Below are 17,967 nucleotides of genomic sequence, written 5' to 3' on the forward strand. Positions count from 1 at the left end.
ATACTAATGTTGGGATAGCACTCATGTTTGGTCAAAGCGTATGATGTGTTCCAAGATTTAGAATCGAATTAAGGAATCAAAAGAAACAAATGGGGAAGGCAGGGCCCCATAAAGCTGATACTTAGCAGAATCACACATGAGCAGAAGCAAGCATCGAAGTGTAAGTCTTGTATCTTGGTTGGTGTTCTTTCCATAATCATGCTGTGTCAGGGTGCGTGTGTGTGTGTGTGTGTGTGTGTGTTGAATAAAAGGGGAAATGTTATCTAACTGAATCCACAAAGTCTAAAATTGGGCTAAATCATTATATTATAGAGGAGCTGAAATTTTTGAGTTCTTATACCAGACTGCCAAATATCTTTATAACCTTAGCCAGATATCTTTATCTATTTATCTGCCTATCTCCCTATACATATAAGTAACTGACCTATTTTCTAACACATCATTATATAGCATAGGGATAATAATGCCAATGTAGTAAAGATATTAGCTCCAGGCAAAATATTTTGACTAAGGCTCTTATAAATCAAAAATACTCGATTTTACATTAGAATTATATAATTTAATATTTAATTTAAACCTTACTTAAATTAAAATCTTTAAAATGAACAATGTAGCTAATTTAATAATTAGCTAATTATTAAATATTTTAAATATGATTAAAAAGAAATGAAAAACTATCCAAGCATATAACAAATTTGTCCCTGACAGAAATTGTTCATCTTGAGTATTATTAACACTTTCAGGGCATGTAGTGATATGTTTCATTAAATGGTAAGCTTAAGCCAAAATGATGATGTAATTGGAGTGTGGAGTGTGTAAATGTGGCCTTTATATACACGGTAGTAGCAAACAAGAGTTTTTGAGCCTGGAAACTTGAGAGTTTACTCTAGGTTTCCCAAAGCTTCAAACCAGTTTTGGTTTGTTTGGTTGGTTGGTTAGTTGGTTTGGTTTGGTAGCAACCAAAGCAGTCATTTCTATTATTGTTAAGATAACTTGGGCAGTCTTTTTATCCAACTTTATATCATGAAAAAACTGAATCTATGGATTAATAAAATCATCTTCGTGCTGCTTTTGTCAGATTTTATATTGCCATTGGTTAAATTAAGAACAAAGCTTCAGGCTTCCTTGGTGGTCTAGTTGGGTTAAAAGTCTGCCTTGCACTGCAGAGGACACTGGTTCCATCCCTGATCCAGGAAGATCCCACATGCCGCAGGGCAACTAAGCCCATGTGCCACAACTACTGAACCCACGCTCTAGAACCTGCGAGCCACAATTACTGAGCGCAGGCTCCTCAATTTCTGAAGCCCTTGCGTCCTAGAGCCTGTGCTCCACAAGAGAGCCACCAAAATGAGAAGCCCGCACACAACAGCTAGAGAGTAGCCCCTGCTCACCACAACTAGAGAAGGCTTCATGCATAGTAATGAAGACCTAGCAAAGCAAAAATAAGTATGTAAATGAAATTATAAAAAGAAGAACACAGTTTCCTTTGACTTTGTGAAATAAAATTCACAGATATGGCAAGATAAGAAAAATCTAAACAAAAGAATTCTTCTCTGCCCTTTGGCCTCCTCTCTCCCCCACTGTGCATCAACCAAATCTCTTTCATCAGCAGGAATACCTGCTCAATCATTAAGAGCACCATTGGCCTAACATCAAAAAGACAACTCCTTAAAAGATAACATTCCTTCTTGGTCTTATAAAGGATCACATAACCTACCACGATGACACTTAGACCTGGATTATGTAAACTGTCATTAATAATATGTCATTTGATGTACAGCCTTCTGTCTCAAAGAACTGTAAACTATGCCTTGACTTACAACAAGTAGAATAGTTCTCAGAGCTTTCTGAGATACACTTCCCAGGTTTTATTTCTCAAATTCGGCTTAAATAAAATTTTCCAATTCTTTCTTAGGTCGACTGAATAGTGTTTCTTCTACAACTTAAAAGAGTGCACTCTATTTCCTTAGTTATGACATAGAAGCATTCAAAAGACTAAAGACCTGTTTGATAAGCTAACTCATTTGTTCCCCAGTAACTGCCTGAAGAGATTCAGTTGGAAATGCAAAGGAAATCATTAAGAAAAAATAAAGTCTATGAAGGCTTTAAAGTTAGATTTTTAGTATTTTAAAATAGTAGAATGCATTCCCAATCAGAACCTACCTTTGGATATTCCACAGCTGATAAACAACCATCTCTGCTTCAGAATCTTTCTAAATTCCAGTTTTCTCACTAAACTTTCCTGAGCAACTGATCTTAAAATAACTAACAAACTGTTCTCCGGAACCTGAATGAACTGCTACATGACTTGGTATTTCCAAAATCTTAATAACACATGAGTGATGAGCTATGACAATCTAATCAATTACTATACAATCTAATTCACATCATTATGATATAGAATAAATATAAAAGAAAAAATTTAAAGATATTAAAAAACTGGTATTCCTTGTTGTTATGTCTCTGGATAAATTTTTCATCATTTTTTTAATAGTGCCTAAAACATTATCTATGTGACATTCAGTGACTATTCATTGATGATGATTATGCTGAGTTAATCCTATTTAATGTGGGATCCATATATTTAGTTTTAGTTTATATATTCCATGGAGGAACAAACATGTTTTGCTACAATTTCTCTTGCAATTTTTTCAGAATGACAGCCAATGGAAGAAAAATATGGCATAGTTTTTGAAGTATGTTATTTGATTTTAAATAATGAATAAAAAGAATGAGAATGAGAACTCATTGTCACATGATTGTTACATTATTTTTAGTGCGCCATCTTTAGCGGTGCTTTTAAAGCAGAAGCAACTACTAAATACATGTGTGTATTTATTCACAAGTGAAGTATGAATAAGAATCTGAGATCTGAAATCTCTAATATATTACATAATACCTTGGCAGAGTATGGGATAGAACAGTATAATCAAACATTAACATATATGCAACAAAATGTATGAATATTCACACTAAAAAGACAAGTTTATCAATAACGAGATCAGGTCAAATTTTTGTTGCCAAATGAGTTATCAAAAGAATTTCAGATTTTCAGAGTTTTTTGGATTTCAGAATTGCAGAAAAGGGAACATGATCATCCAACTTGCTTTAACAGATATTTCAGAATTTGTGACATTTTTGTACTTGGTTCATCTTTGTCATGCTTCAGCCTCTCACATAGTAGGAACTTAATAGATTTTGAATTGAGCTGGTAAACCACACAAAATTTTCTTAACTTCAGCATACATAAACAGTTTTACATGTAAAATATTTACAACAATGATTGGTACATAGTAAGCACTTGATAAATGTCACCTATAATTTTTATTTTATTTTTAGGAAAATTCTTTTAACTACAAACTTGCCATGAAGCTGGTTTTAATCCCTGTGATGTGCCAGGAACTAATTGTTAATAACAGCTATCTCACTGGTCCGATTCTTGGAGTCAGAGAAGAACGCTTTAGCAAGGATTGTTGGTGATCCCTAGCAGCATTGACCAGATGGACAGGTGCTTGAATGAGCATAGGCCGTCATGTCCCTAAAGCAATTCTGGGAAGTCATCACCACCAACAGTGCACATGCACTCTGTGCTAAGAACTGTAGGTCAAAGGATTGGACTTCTTAGTTATATATAAAATGGTTATCAGCATTGTTTTTTAAAAGATATTTTGGTAACAGCTTTGTTGACATAGTTTACATACAAAACCCACTTAAGGTGTACAGTTAAATGGTTTTTAGTACACTCAAAGTTGTGCAGTCATCGCCGCAATCAGTTTCAGAACATTTGTGTCGCCTGAAAAAGGAAATTCTGTACTCTCTAGCTGTCACTCCCAATACCCTCTCCACCACACTACCAGAGTCCTAAACAAACACTGATCTACTTTGTGTCCCTATATTGCACATTTCATATAAATTGAATTGTAAAATATGTGGTCTTTGATGACTGACTTCTTTAAATCAGCATAATGTTTCTAAGATGGTACCATCATTTTGGGCTTCCCTGATGGCTCAGACTGTAAAGAATCCGCCTGCCATGCAGGAAACCGGGGTTTGATCCCTGGATCAGGAAGATGCCCTGGAGAAGGAAATGGCAACCCACTCCAGTATTCCTGCCTGGAGAATTCCATGGACAGAGGAGCCTGGCAGGCTGTGGGGTCGCAAACAGACAGAATTGACTGAGCGACAAACACACACACACATTTTAACAGAAGTGTTCACATTATGTAATGAATACTAGCTAATTGTACAAAATTTGGAAAATATAGAAAAATAGAGTGGTGACAGAATAATCACTGTTAGACTCATTTCTGAAAATAATTATGTCAATATTTAATTTATTTCCTCTTAGTAATGTAAAAAGAAATATATATATATAGGAAGGGAGATACATAAAGTAGAAAATGAAAGACTCCTTTTATCCTAAGTCAATTCCATTCTCCTTGGAGAGAAAATAACTGTTGGCAATTTTATGTGTATCCTTCATGTCATTTTCTTATGTATTTACCCATGCTATAGACGGTGGAGGAGGGACTACATAAATGAAATTCATTTATATTATTCTGTTACTTGCTTTTTACACATAATAAAGATCTTGGAAATCTCTGTTGACATACATTGATTTTTCTCTTTGACAACTTCATAGCTAAGCTAAGCTAAGTCACTTCAGTCGTGTCTGACTCTGTGTGACCCCATAAATGGCAGCCTACCAGGCTCCTCTGCCCATGGGATTTTCCAGGCAAGAGTACTGGAGTGGGGTGCCATTGCTTTCTCCGACAGTTTCATAGAGTACCACAATATAAAGGGAATTATCATATCTACTTTTAATAGTAGAAATTTATATTTCTTCCAATTTTTCTACTATAAATAATGTTACAATGAACATATTAGTGAACATATTTTGGTGCAAATGTGTGGGTGGTTTATATGATAGATTCCTAAAAGTGTCCTTGCTGGGTCAAAGGGCATTGCACATTTTTCAGTAGCTATTGCCAAATTTCATTTAAAAAGAAGTCAGTGATAGTCTCAAAAAAGAAAATAAAACAACATCTGTTGGTAATTCCCTGGAAGTCCAGCGGTTAGGACTCAGCACTTCTGCTGCAAGGGCCAGGGTTCAGTCCCTGGTTGGGGAACTAAGCTACATGGCACAAGCTGCATGGCACAGCCAAAAAAATTTGTTCCCCTCACATCTTTATTAATACTAAATACTGGAAAAAATTTTTTTCTCATTTTAATTTGTATTTTTCTGTCCTGAGGCTGAGCAGCCTTCATAAATTTATTGATCATTGATTTTTTTCTTTGGTGAATTGCCTACTGATATTCTTTTTCAACTGGATTATTAGAATTTTTCTTACTGTTTTTTAAGTAAAGCTTTCTATAGTACAGATAAAAATCATTTGTTTTTATTTGATTTTGGCTGCTCTGGGTCTTCACTGTGGCACATGGACTTCTCTAGTTGCAGGGCATGGGCTTAGCTACAGGATGTGGGATCTTAGTTCCCCAACCAGGGATGGAATCTGAACCGCCTGCACTGGGAGCACAGACCCTTATCCTGGACCACCAGGGAAGTCCCTTGTTTTGTGTGTTGAAGTTACTTTCTTCCAACCAGTTATTACTTGCTTCTGGTATCTTTGGAGAAGGAAATGGCAACCCATTCCAGTACTCTTGCCTGGAAAATCCCATGGACAGAGGAGCCTGGTAGGCTGCAGTCCATGGGGTCGCTAAGAGTAGGACATGACTGAGCGACTTCACTTTCACTTTTCACTTTCATGCATTGGAGAAGGAAGTGGCAACCCACTCCAGTGTTCTTGCCTGGAGAATCCCAGGGACGGGGGAGCCTGGTGGGGTCACACAGAGTCGGACACGACTGATGCGACTTAGCAGCAGCATGGTATTTTTGTTGTACAATTTTTGTTTTCTTTTGTTTTCTAGAATTTCTGTCTTGGGTAGGAATTTCTTCCCTGACCCCAATTATAAAATACTCTCCTACATTTTGCTTTTGATGTTTATTCTTTTACATATCAGAACTTACCTACACATGATGGTATGACATAGGAATTTATTTCTGAATCAGTTCAGTTCAGTTCAGTTGCTCAGTCGTGTCCGTCTCTTTGCAACCCCATGAAGTGCAGCACACCAGGCCTCCCTGTCCATCACCAACTCCCAGAGTTCACTCAGACTCACGTGCATCGAGTCGGTGATGCCATTCAGCCATCTCATCCTCTGTCGTCCCCTTCTCCTCCTGCCCCCAATCCCTCCCAGCATCAGAGTCTTTTCCAATGAATCAACTCTTCGCATGAGGTGGCCAAAGTATTGGACTTTCAGCCTTAGCATCAGTCCTTCCAAAGAACACCCAGGACTGATCTCCTTCAGAATGGACTGGTTGGATCTCCTTGCAGTCCCAGGGACTCACAAGAGTCTTCTCCAACACCACAGTTCAAAAGCATCAATTCTTCAGCACTCAGCTTTCGTCACAGTCCAACTCTATTTAGTCTAAATAATCCATTGTGCCAATGTCATTCCTTCCTTTGTCCAAACATTTGAATTGCCATCTTTATCACATAGATTTACATTTCTATATTTTAGCACTGTCTATTATACAGTGGAAGTGAGAAATAGATTTAAGGGCCTAGATCTAATAGATAGAGTGCCTGATGAACTATGGAATGAGGTTCATGACATTGTACAGGAGACAGGGATCAAGACCATTCCCATAGGAAAGAAATGCAAAAAAGCAAAATGGCTGTCTGGGGAGGCCTTACAAATAGCTGTGAAAAGAAGAGAAGTGAAAAGCAAAGGAGAAAAGGAAAGATATAAATATCTGAATGCAGAGTTCCAAAGAAAAGCAAGAAGAGATAAGAAAGCCTTCTTCAGCGATCAATGCAAAGAAATAGAGGAAAACAACAGAATGGGAAAGACTAGGGATCTCTTCAAGAAAATCAGAGATACCAAAGGAATATTTCATACAAAGATGAGCTCGATAAAGGACAGAAATGGTATGGACCTAACAGAAGCAGAAGATATTAAGAAGAGATGGCAAGAATACACAGAAGAACTGTACAAAAAAGATCTTCATGACCCAGATAATCACGATGGTGTGATCACTCACCTAGAGCCAGACATCCTGGAATGTGAAGTCAAGTGGGCCTTAGAAAGCATCACTATGAGCAAAGCTAGTGGAGGTGATGGAATTCCAGTTGAGCTATTCCAAATCCTGAAAGATGATGCTGTGAAAGTGCTGCACGCAATATGCCAGCAAATTTGGAAAACTCAGCAGTGGCCACAGGACTGGAAAAGGTCAGTTTTCATTCCAATCCCAAAGAAAGGCAATGCCAAAGAATGCTCAAATGACTGCACAATTGCACTCCTCTCACACGCTAGTAAAGTAATGCTCAAAATTCTCCAAGCCAGGCTTCAGCAATATGTGAACTGTGAACTTCCTGATGTTCAAGCTGGTTTTAGAAAAGGCAGAGGAACCAGAGATCAAATTGCCAACATCCGCTGGATCATGGAAAAAGCAAGAGAGTTCCAGAAAAACATCTATTTCTGCTTTATTGACTATGCCAAAGCCTTTGACTGTGTGGATCACAATCGACTGTGGAAAATTCTGAAAGAGATGGGAATACCAGACCACCTGATCTGCTTCTTGAGAAATTTGTATGCAGGTCAAGAAGCAACAGTTAGAACTGAACATGGAACCACAGACTGGTTCCAAATAGGAAAAGGAGTATGTCAAGGCTGTATATTGTCACCCTATTTATTTAACTTCTATGCAGAGTACATCATGAGAAACGCTGGACTGGAAGAAACACAAGCTGGAATCAAGATTGCCAGGAGAAATATCAATAACCTCAGATATGCAGATGACACCACCCTTATGGCAGAAAGTGAAGAGGAACTCAGGAGCCTCTTGATGAAAGTGAAAGTGGAGAGTGAAAAAGTTGGCTTAAAGCTCAACATTCAGAAAACGAAGATCATGGCATCCAGTCCCACCACTTCATGGGAAATAGATGGGGAAACAGTGGAAACAGTGTCAGACTTTATTTTTCTGGGCTCCAAAATCACTACAGATGGTGACTGCAGCCATGAAATTAAAAGACACTTACTCCTTGGAAGGAAAGTTATGACCAACCTAGATAGCATATTCAAAAGCAGAGACATTACTTTGCCAACAAAGGTTCGTCTAGTCAAGGCTATGGTTTTTCCTGTGGTCATATATGGATGTGAGAGTTGGACTGTGAAGAAGGCTGAGCGCCAAAGAATTGATGCTTTTGAACTGTGGTATTGGAGAAGACTCTTGAGAGTCCCTTGGACTGCAAGGAGATCCAACCAGTCCATTCTGAAGGAGATCAGCCCTGGGATTTCTTTGGAAGGAATGATGCTAAAGCTGAAACTCCAGTACTTTGGCCACCTCATGCGAAGACTTGACTCATTGGAAAAGACCCTGATGCTGGGAGGGATTGGGGGCAGGAGGAGAAGGGGACGACAGAGGATGAGATGGCTGGATGGCATCACTGACTCGATGGACGTGAGTCTGAGTGAACTCCAGGAGTTGGTGATTGACAGGGAGGCCTGGCGTGCTGCGATTCATGGGGTCGCAAAGAGTCGGACACGACTGAGCGACTTATCTGATCTGATCTGATACAAAAGTTGCTTCCAGACTTCAGTTTCATTGATTATTGTTCTATTGTTGAGCTTACCACATTTTCATTTACTGAATTTTTAAAATATAGGTGTCACAATGACGAAATCAGTTGCTCTCAGTCCTTCCCACATCCACCAACATCCAGACTCTGGTGTCCAAGTACTATTTTGCACTGAAAAGAGCCAGGGCTCTTTTATGACATGCCTGATTCTTGGTCTGGAGCGGGAAATGAACAAAATGACCCTGGGTATCTTATCACATCAGAAAGTAAAAAAGCTATCAAAGAACACTGTGGACATAGCAAAGGGACTTGGAAGCAAATCTGAAGAGGCTAAAACTGGGACAATATGAGTGTCACAATGAATAATAGTGTAGTAAAATATTTTAAAATCTGTGAGTTAAATTGATAGAAAAACTCAATGTATAATTAAAGGAGTCACCCATACTTCTGTTTTGTGATTCCCAGACCCATGTATTCAGGATATAGGAAAACTATAGCATATAATGGTCTCTGATTCAGTGTGCTGCAGTCCATGGGGTCGCAAAGAGTCGGACACGACTAAGCAACTGAACTGAACTGATTCAAAGCATATACTTCATTCTTTAATATTGAACCTCATCCTTTTAGATTTTATCTCCTGTATGACTCTGTAACTGAGTCTTCAGTAAGCCATTTTACCTTCCAGTTAGGCCAGCTGCTTCTGGGTAATGAGGTATGCAGGAAGACCAAATAATTCCATAAGCATGAACCCAGTGCTGTACTTCCTTTGCTGTGAAGTTAGTTCTTTGATCAGACCCAAAGCTATAAGGGAATCCTTTGAGTTCAAGTATGGCCATGAAGCCAAAAGCATTGCAAACAGTGAAGGTAAAACCATACGCAATATGTACCTATCCCAATGTGGACAAATCTGCATACCTTTCATGACTGTAAAGGTCCAATGTGATTATCCTTCAATGAGTGATCAGTCCCTGTCAAAGGGGATCTCCAAGACCATACCCAGTTTCAGTAATTCACAGAAAGATTCAGAGAACTCAGCAGATAATCTACTCATGGCTGTGATTTATTACAGCAAAGGATATAAAGCAAAATCAGCCAAGGGAAAAAGGTGCATGGAACAAAGCCTGGGGGAAAACAGTCACGAGACCCCAAGGGTCCTTTCCAGGTGAAATCACATAGGATGTGCTTAATCCCCCCAGCAAAAACTTGTGACAACACTTAAGAAATGTTGTCCATGATGGGAGCTCATTGAGACTCAGCTCCCAGAGTTTTTATTGGGGCTGATCACATCAGCAGCCTCTACCTGGCACATATTCAGCATAAACCACTTATTTGTACAGTTTTGGCATCATAAGCCACTCTTATCAATTCTGGGGATAATGAGAACCTTCTTGAAATCCAAGTTTCCAGATGCCAACCAAGGCCAACCTTGTAAGCAGATCTTTCAAAGCACAGTAGTCAGGCCTGCTATGTTACGTCCCCCATGGCCAATGGTCTTGAAATATATAAGTATTCCCTTTTCCCCAGGTCATAGTCACCCAAACAAATAGCTGTATGTTTTGAGGAGGAAGGGAAAGAGAAGCCATTACTATGTACATTTGCTGAGATGCTGCAGAGTGTGATGTGGAAAACTGCCTCTGTGAATTGGTGCCAAATCAAATCTCAGGGACAGACAGAGTTGTGGGTGAAGTAGAAAAGAATAGCTTCATTGCTTTTTCAGGCAAAGGGGGACAGTGGTATACTATCATCCCTATTCCTGTTGGGAACCCTAGTTCTGTAATGACCTCCCTACCATAAGCCCTAGCCTGCAGAGAAGAGCTAAAACTGAACTTAGTGACATAGGTGTCCTTCTTACCAGGACATTCATCTGGAGAATTTTCCCCTTTACAAAGTGTATCCCCTTCAGCATGCTCTTTTTTCTGAGACTTTTATCCCTTTCCCTACCATCAGTCATGGCAAGTGTTGGATGTTACTTTTTCTGTTTCTAGAAGGCATCCTGGGAGAAAGTTGGCACCACCTCCTGAGGTCTTTGCCAGAGTATTAAATATAATATCTGTGACAGTGTTCCCAAATCAATAAAATTTCCTTATCCAACCTTATATTCTGGCTTGCTGATCAAGCACCTTTAGACATCAATAGTATGTCTAATCCCTGAGACCCTGACAGCACATCCTGGAAGTCCTGCAGTTCCTTTTGGAATATAGTCTCTTTTTTCCATTATCAGACTCAGCATATTCTTGACTAGGTTATATTGTGACTTAACCCTTGTTAAGGCTAAGAAGGGAGGCACATGTTGCCTTATGAGGAAAAAAAAAAATCCATATCATCAACAAGCCAAGGGAGATGTGTGAGTTCTTAATAGGGGCGTGTGGACTTCTCAGCCTCAGAAGGTTCGGGGGAATTTGGCAATTCAAGATGTTTTAAGTCATCAAACTAGATGACTTCACTCCATGTGTCCATTCTTTCTCATTCAGGGCCTGACCTTGGCATAAAAGACCTGCCTTACAGGGAGTTTAACTCTCTTGAAGCCCATTTACCTTAATGATTAAAATCTTGGCTTTCTCTATCCTCCGACTGTAAGAGATGAAAGCCTCTTTGTAAGGTATGAGAGAACCTTCTAGATTTCAGACTTACTTTCCAATTGGCAGTTATTGCTCTCAGCTTTGCATTTTTATACTCTTGTGCTAAATGATAGCCACCCAATACCACTGTCCTTATCGGAGAAGGCAATGGCAACCTTAACTATAATTACCCATATAGTTAGCACATATTACTCAAGTGCCTTATATATCACACCAGCTGTTCTGTTCTGGCATGTATTCATCACTGGGGAAAGTTTTAACCTTTGATGGTGTACTTAGCATACTAGTAAGAAGTGATTTCATTTCAAAACCTCATTTTAGTTGCTCTTCTATTGAAAAACCTCCTGGTAGCAACTATCACAGGATGTATGACTGTGAAGCTGTCTGTGAGACAGGAAGGAAGCTGACTGTGAGACAGTTAAGCTGAGATGTTGAGGCCTTTATTCCTTTTTGTTGATAAATTGCCAGAAATGGGCCTTCCAGAGGAGGTGTGGCCTTGGGTATGGCTTTGGGTGAGATGGCTCTGCATCTGAGGCAATTCCTGAGGGAACTAACAGCTGAATGTAGTCTGCTGGAATGTTGGACAGCAGAGCTGGTGCAATAAGTCCTTCACAAGAGGGGATCAGGATGGGATATCTCAATGTCCACTGTAGAAACTTGTAAGTTAAAAGAGATTTAAGGGATATATTGATCATATGTGTTATATTGATCATGTGAGCCTGTTTTAACTGTAAAGAAGCATTTTGTGACAAAGAAAGGTGAATATGAAACAGTGATATTAACACATTATGTGTTGAGTTTTAGGTGTGATAATGGTATTGTTAGTAGAACCACTGACTGAAACCACCCACCCTGGCCAGGCATCATAGTAACCACCTGGATGAGTTATCTTCTAATAGGCGGTCCTGGTAAGGAAGAGGAACTAACAAGCTCCCCCCAACCAGAAGAATTCGGGAAAGATCCAAAGGAGAGAGGAGTCTTCAGTCCTTATGTCCTACCAACCTTCCAGAATCCTTCTCACTGGAATTCATCTTGGCTGAGAGATGTGTGCACCAGCAGGTAGGACCCTGAGTCAGAATGATTGGCCAGAGATAGGCTGGAAACTAACCCCGCTACCATAACACCTGGGACTGTGAGTCACATGGCAGAGCAGTTCTCCTGACTTTCCTTATCCTGCTGCTGTCTGCCTGGGCACCTCTTCCCAATAAAGTCTCTGGCTTTGTCAGAACGGGTGTCTCCTCGAACAAATAATTTCTGAATATTAGACAAGAGCCCACTGTCGGGCCCTGGGAAGGGGTCCCCCTTCCTGCAATAGTATTATAATGGTTTTTAAATGAGCTCTTAATGTTTTAGAGATACATACTAAAATGCTTATGAGTGAGATAATAGGCTGTGAGGAATTTGCTTCAAAGTAATAGATTAGAAGTGGATTGGAGTATACATGGCAAAAGAGTGACTATGAGTTGTTGCTGTGAACTGAAGACAAAATAATGCCTCAGATGTTCATGTCCTAACTTTGATAGGGTTAGACTAAGATAGTTATACAGGTAGTGGTAGAAGTCCCAGTGGGGGACTGTGAATAGAGGGAAACAGGAAAATTTGGCAGATCACTGTAAGTTATGATTGCTCAAAAAAGCTATCAGAATGTCATGGAACAAAGCAGACTTGTTTAACTATAAAACCATAAATAAAAGTACAAGATATTCTGTGGGTCATCAGGTGAAAGAAATATGTTGCCACCCTTCAACTAATTTGAATAAGTACCATGATAATCCTAGTAACATCTACTCAAAGAAGGCAATCTTTTCCCTTTCCCACTTTCCTTTGATTATAAAATTCAGCTGTCTTCATTTCTTTTCATCCTTTTTTCTATATTCTGTTCTGCAGCAGTGATTTCCACCATTTTGTCCTCCAGGTCATTTATTCATTCTTCTGCCTGCTATTGATTCCTTCTAGAGTATTAGTCATCTCTGTTTGTTTGTTCTTTAGTTCTAGCTCTTTAGTAAACATTTCTTGCATCTTCTCTATCTTTGTCTCCATTCTTTTTCCAAGATCCGGAATCATCTTGACTATCATTATTCTGAATTTTTTTCTGGAAGGTTGCCTATCTCTACCTCATTTAGTTGTTTTTCTGGGGTTTTATCTTGTCCCTTCATCTGGAACATAGCTTCCTCTTTTTTCTGATTAATTCTCTGTAATGTGGTTTTTGTTTTAGTCACTATGGGACTGTGGTTCTTCTTGCTTCTTCTGTCTGTCCTCTGATGGAGCAGGCTAAGAGGCTTGTGTAAGCTTCCTGATGGGAGGGACTGGTAGTAGGAAAAACAGGATCTTTCTCTGATGGGCAGGGCCTTGCTCAGTAAAGTTTTAATCCAATTATCTGCTGATAGTTCCATGGTCGGATTAATGTCAACCTCCAAGAGGGTTTAAGCCAAGGGGGACCTTCCCAGACTGCTGCTGCCAGTGCCTCCATCCCTGTGGTGAGCCCCTGCAGACCCAATCCTCCATAGGAGACCCTCCAACACTTGCAGGTAGTTTTAGTTCAGTCTCCTGTGGGGTCACTTTTCCTTTCCCCTGAGTCTTGGTGCATGCAAGGTTTTGTTTGTGCCCTCCAAGACTGGAGTCTCTGTTTCCCCCAGTCCTATGGAAGTTCTATAATCAAATCCCTCTGGCCTTCAAGGTCAGATTCCCTGGGGATTCCCAGCCCTGTTGTCAGAACCCCAGGCTGGAAGCCTGATGTGGGGTTCAGAATCTTCACAACAGTGGGACAACTTATTTGGTATTATTGTTTTCCAGTTTGTGGGTCACCCATATGGCAGGTATGGAATTTGTTTTTATTGTGATTGTGTCCCTCTTACCACCTTGCTGTGGCTTGTTCTTTGACTTTGTACTTGGGCTATGTTTTTTTAGTGGGTTCCAGTGTCCTCCTATTAATGGTTGTTCAACACCTAGCTGTGATTTTGGAGCTCTCACGGGAGCAGATGAGCGCACATCCTTCTAGTCTGCCATCTTGAACCAGAAGCCCCCTTTTCCCCCCTTTGTGCTTAGTCGGGTTTCATGTGCTCACAGGGGGCCACGTGCAGAGGCCTCACACCCTGCTCTTCCGACTGGAGTTCTTCCTGTGGAATGGCTGTTCCATCACCACAGCTAGTGGTTTTGCAATCCAAGATGGTGGCCGGGGCTGTGCTGTTTCTTTGTGACAACTCTTTGGGCACTAACACCTGGGTGGGAGACTACATTAGAAGGGATAAATCTAAAATCATAAGTGCAAATCTTGACCAAATTGTGTGGATTTTGACTTAAGACTGGAATTTTGGATAACATGGGAGTTAGAGACATCATCTCAGGTTTAGGTCTGAAGTGAGTCAGGCTGCATCAGCCCCAACCAATACCCCTCTGGGCCATATCCTCCAGATGGGGAGAAGTTCAGACAACAGAAATTTAAATGAAAAAAAAAAAAAGAAAGAAACGTATTAGGGTATGTAGGCTTCCCTGGTGGCTCAGATGGTAAAGAATCTTCCTGCAATGTGAGAGACCCAGGCTTGATCCCTGGGTCAGGATGATCCCCTGGAGAAGGGAATGGCTACCCACTCCAGTATTCCTGCCTGGAGAATTCCATAGACAGAGGAGCCTGGCAGGCTACAGTCCATGAGGTTATGTAATCAGGTTTGGCCACAATATGAGTTACGAAGCCAAGAAAAGTGGCCACTAAACAGGTCCCTGAGTTATGATACTGTATTGCGGTGGTGGCTCAGACAGTAAAGAATCTGCTTGCAATGCAGGAGACCTGGATTCAACCCCTGGGTCAGGAAGATCCCCTGGGTCAGGAAGACTCCCTGGAAAAGGAAATGACAACCCACTCCAGTATTCTTGCCTGGAGAATCCCATGGACAGGCCACAGTCCATGGGGTTGCAAAGAGTCAGACATGACTGAGCAACTAACACTTTCTTTTATATTGTAGAAGGAAATTTAAATGAAATGAGCTTCTGAGTGTTCAAATTTTCGTGGCCTTGTATTTAGACATTGAGACTGAAAAGGAATTTAAGGCACGTGTATCTTGGGGGATAATTCTAGCAAGGACATAGAAGACATTTTAACTGATCTACACCAAAGGGCCGTCAGATAATCAAACCCTCCACAAGGAGGAGCTGCTCCTCCAGCTAGAGCTACTCCTCAATCACCAGGTGGTAGCCGCTATACCAGAAGCAGCTGTGGCTCCAACAAGGGCCACACCTCAGGTGGGAGCCCCCTCCAGCCGAGGCTGTTGCCCCAGGGGAAGACACAGCTAGGAATGAAAAGATATTTCCCCATATTCAGGATCCTCTTCTTTTTACCCTGAGTTTCCCAATGGGCCCACCCTTAGCCCAGCTAGCACCTGCAGCAGTGTAAGTTACCAACTGACTTTTGCCTCAGAGAAGTTCCTGATGAAAATCAAGGAACAACAAGAATCCCTGTACCTTTCTCAATGTATGTTCTAAGTATGGCAGAAGACAGGTTGGGAAGTTTTTCTGAGGATCCTGAACCTCTTACAAAGGGGTTTACCTGACTAGTGAGATCTTTTGATCTCACCTTGGAGAATTTACAGATCTTACTATCCCACTGCTGTACCCCTGAGGAAAAGCATCGTGTAATACTAGTGGCCAGATCCCATGCAGACCAACTGGCAGCTCAAGCCTGATAAAACTATGCAATGTATCCAGTGGGAAATGATGCTGTCCCTGGGGCAGATCCCCAGTGGAATTACCAGGTGAATTCTATTGATAGAGATAGACGGGAACATATGATTATCTGTTTAATAGAGAGCACGAAGAAACTTAGAGTAAAACCTGTTAATGATGAAAAGGTGAAAGAGGTGCAACAGGGACAGGATGAAAATCCTTCAGTCTTCCAAAAGAGACTAGTAGAAGCTTTTAAGAAGTATATAAACTTGGATCCCTCCTCCCTCAAGGGACAGGCCATTTTAGCTATGCATTTCATATCCCAGTGTATCCCAGACATCAGATGCAAAATTCAGAAAGCAACTGCTGGTCCTCAGATTCCAATGAACAATTTGCTCCAACAGACTTATTTGGTTTTCAATAATAGGGATATGACCGAAAAGGTCTAATGCACCCAAAGAAATATGCAAAAGGCCCAAACGATTGCAATGGCTTTGTCTGCTCAGAGACCACCAACTGGGAGGCTAGATTTTCCAGGCCGGTCTGGCCCTAGCAGACCACAAGGCCCATGGGTACCTATACAAGGCCAGTGTACTCTGTGTGGATAGAGGGGCACTGAAGGAAGGATTGTGATTGATACACCCTTTGCAAACATTGGCAGAGGGAAAGCCCCAGATGCCAGAGAGTGACAGGGACGCCTCCACCATTGATGGTTTTGCAATCAGAAGACTGATGGTTGAGAGTGGCTCTGTCTAGAGATACCATCTACATAACTAATGTCAAGCCTCAGGTGGTCATTGATGTGGCAGGCCACTTAATAGAATTTCTCATAGACCCTGGTGCAACCTTCTCAGCCTTAACCCAAAGGGTTGGAAACTTTAGCAGTCATAAGGAATACTTAATGGGGTTGTCAGGCAAGAGACAAGGGCACACTTTCCTGGAGCCCCTTTTGTGTAACATCAATGGTTAGCTGTTTTTACATTCCTTTATGTTGGTGCCTGATTGTCCCATCTCTTTAATGGGAAAAGATTTATTAACTAAGCTAGGGGCCACTCTGTTTCTCAAGGGGCAAAGGAATGACCCTCACCACCAAATCGTTCTAACAGAAAGCAAAAAAGAATAATTGAATCTGAAGCTGAGATAGAAGCCTTAGTAGACCCTGGAACGGTTTACTGGTTTTGCATGTTTTATTGGCACTCTGTCAGTCACCATGTAATACTTGATATTGTGTGTGTGTGCATGCACTTTGTCACTCGATCATGTCTGAGTGGACTGTACCTGTGGACCGTAACCTACCCAGCTCCTCTATCCATGGAATTTTCCAGGCAAGAATACTTATGGAATAGGTTGCCATTTCCTTCTCCAGGGGATCTTCCTAACCCAGGGATCAAAACCACATTTCTTTCATCTCCTGCATTGGCAGGCAGATTCTTTACCTATGGGCCACCTGGGAAGCCCCAGTACATTGATATTACCCATTCTTAGACCTACTGAGGAATATCTATTTGTACAAGGTCTAAGGTTGTTAATGAAGCAGTGGAACCCCTCTATCCTATTGTACTTAGTCCTTATACTGTCTTGACTTAGATCCCAGGAGAAACCAATTGCTTTACTGCACTAGACTTAAAGGATGCTTTCTGCATTCCATTATCCAAAGAATCTTAGTTTCTTTTTGTCCTCCAGTGGACAGATCCAGACAAAAAGAAACCCAACAATATCCTTGGACTTGACTCCCCCAAGGATTTAGGGATAGCCCACATATTTTGGGGAATGCCTTGGCACAAAACCTAAGAGAATTAAAATTAACAGATGGTGTTATTCTGCAATATGTAAATGATCTTTTTTTTCTGACTATGTTTTATTTGTCCTTTGTCTTCAAACAGGATAACCAAAGATCCAGACAGTATTCAATAAAATAAAATAGATGAAATATAGACTGTGTTGCCACATGCTACAGTTAACCTAATTTTTTTTCATGCTTTCCTTGGGATGGGGAATAGATCATTCAGTAAAAACACAGAGTAAAAACAAAATATGACATCACATACAACTCTGAAACTATAATAATGTTGTACTTTAATTACTTCCAT

The 17,967-nt window shown here is 40.6% G+C and overlaps 1 protein-coding gene across 2 annotated transcripts in view; it reads left to right on the plus strand.

Annotated features, from left to right (window-relative positions):
* The window catches only part of RAB39A (RAB39A, member RAS oncogene family), a 63,149-nt gene that overhangs the window by 37,475 nt on the left and 7,707 nt on the right, over positions 1 to 17,967 (plus strand). The window contains exon 2 of one of the 2 annotated variants that reach the window (XR_008702796.1): positions 12,121 to 12,280. The gene's annotated coding sequence lies outside the window, so the exon portion shown is untranslated. Of the gene's footprint in view, positions 1 to 12,120; positions 12,281 to 14,019; positions 14,038 to 17,967 lie in introns of those variants that run through there. The other variant, XR_008702798.1, reaches the window with a different exon arrangement.

Source organism: Bubalus kerabau, chromosome 15 (genome assembly GCF_029407905.1).
Source record: "Bubalus kerabau isolate K-KA32 ecotype Philippines breed swamp buffalo chromosome 15, PCC_UOA_SB_1v2, whole genome shotgun sequence".
Taxonomy (NCBI): domain Eukaryota; kingdom Metazoa; phylum Chordata; class Mammalia; order Artiodactyla; family Bovidae; genus Bubalus; species Bubalus kerabau.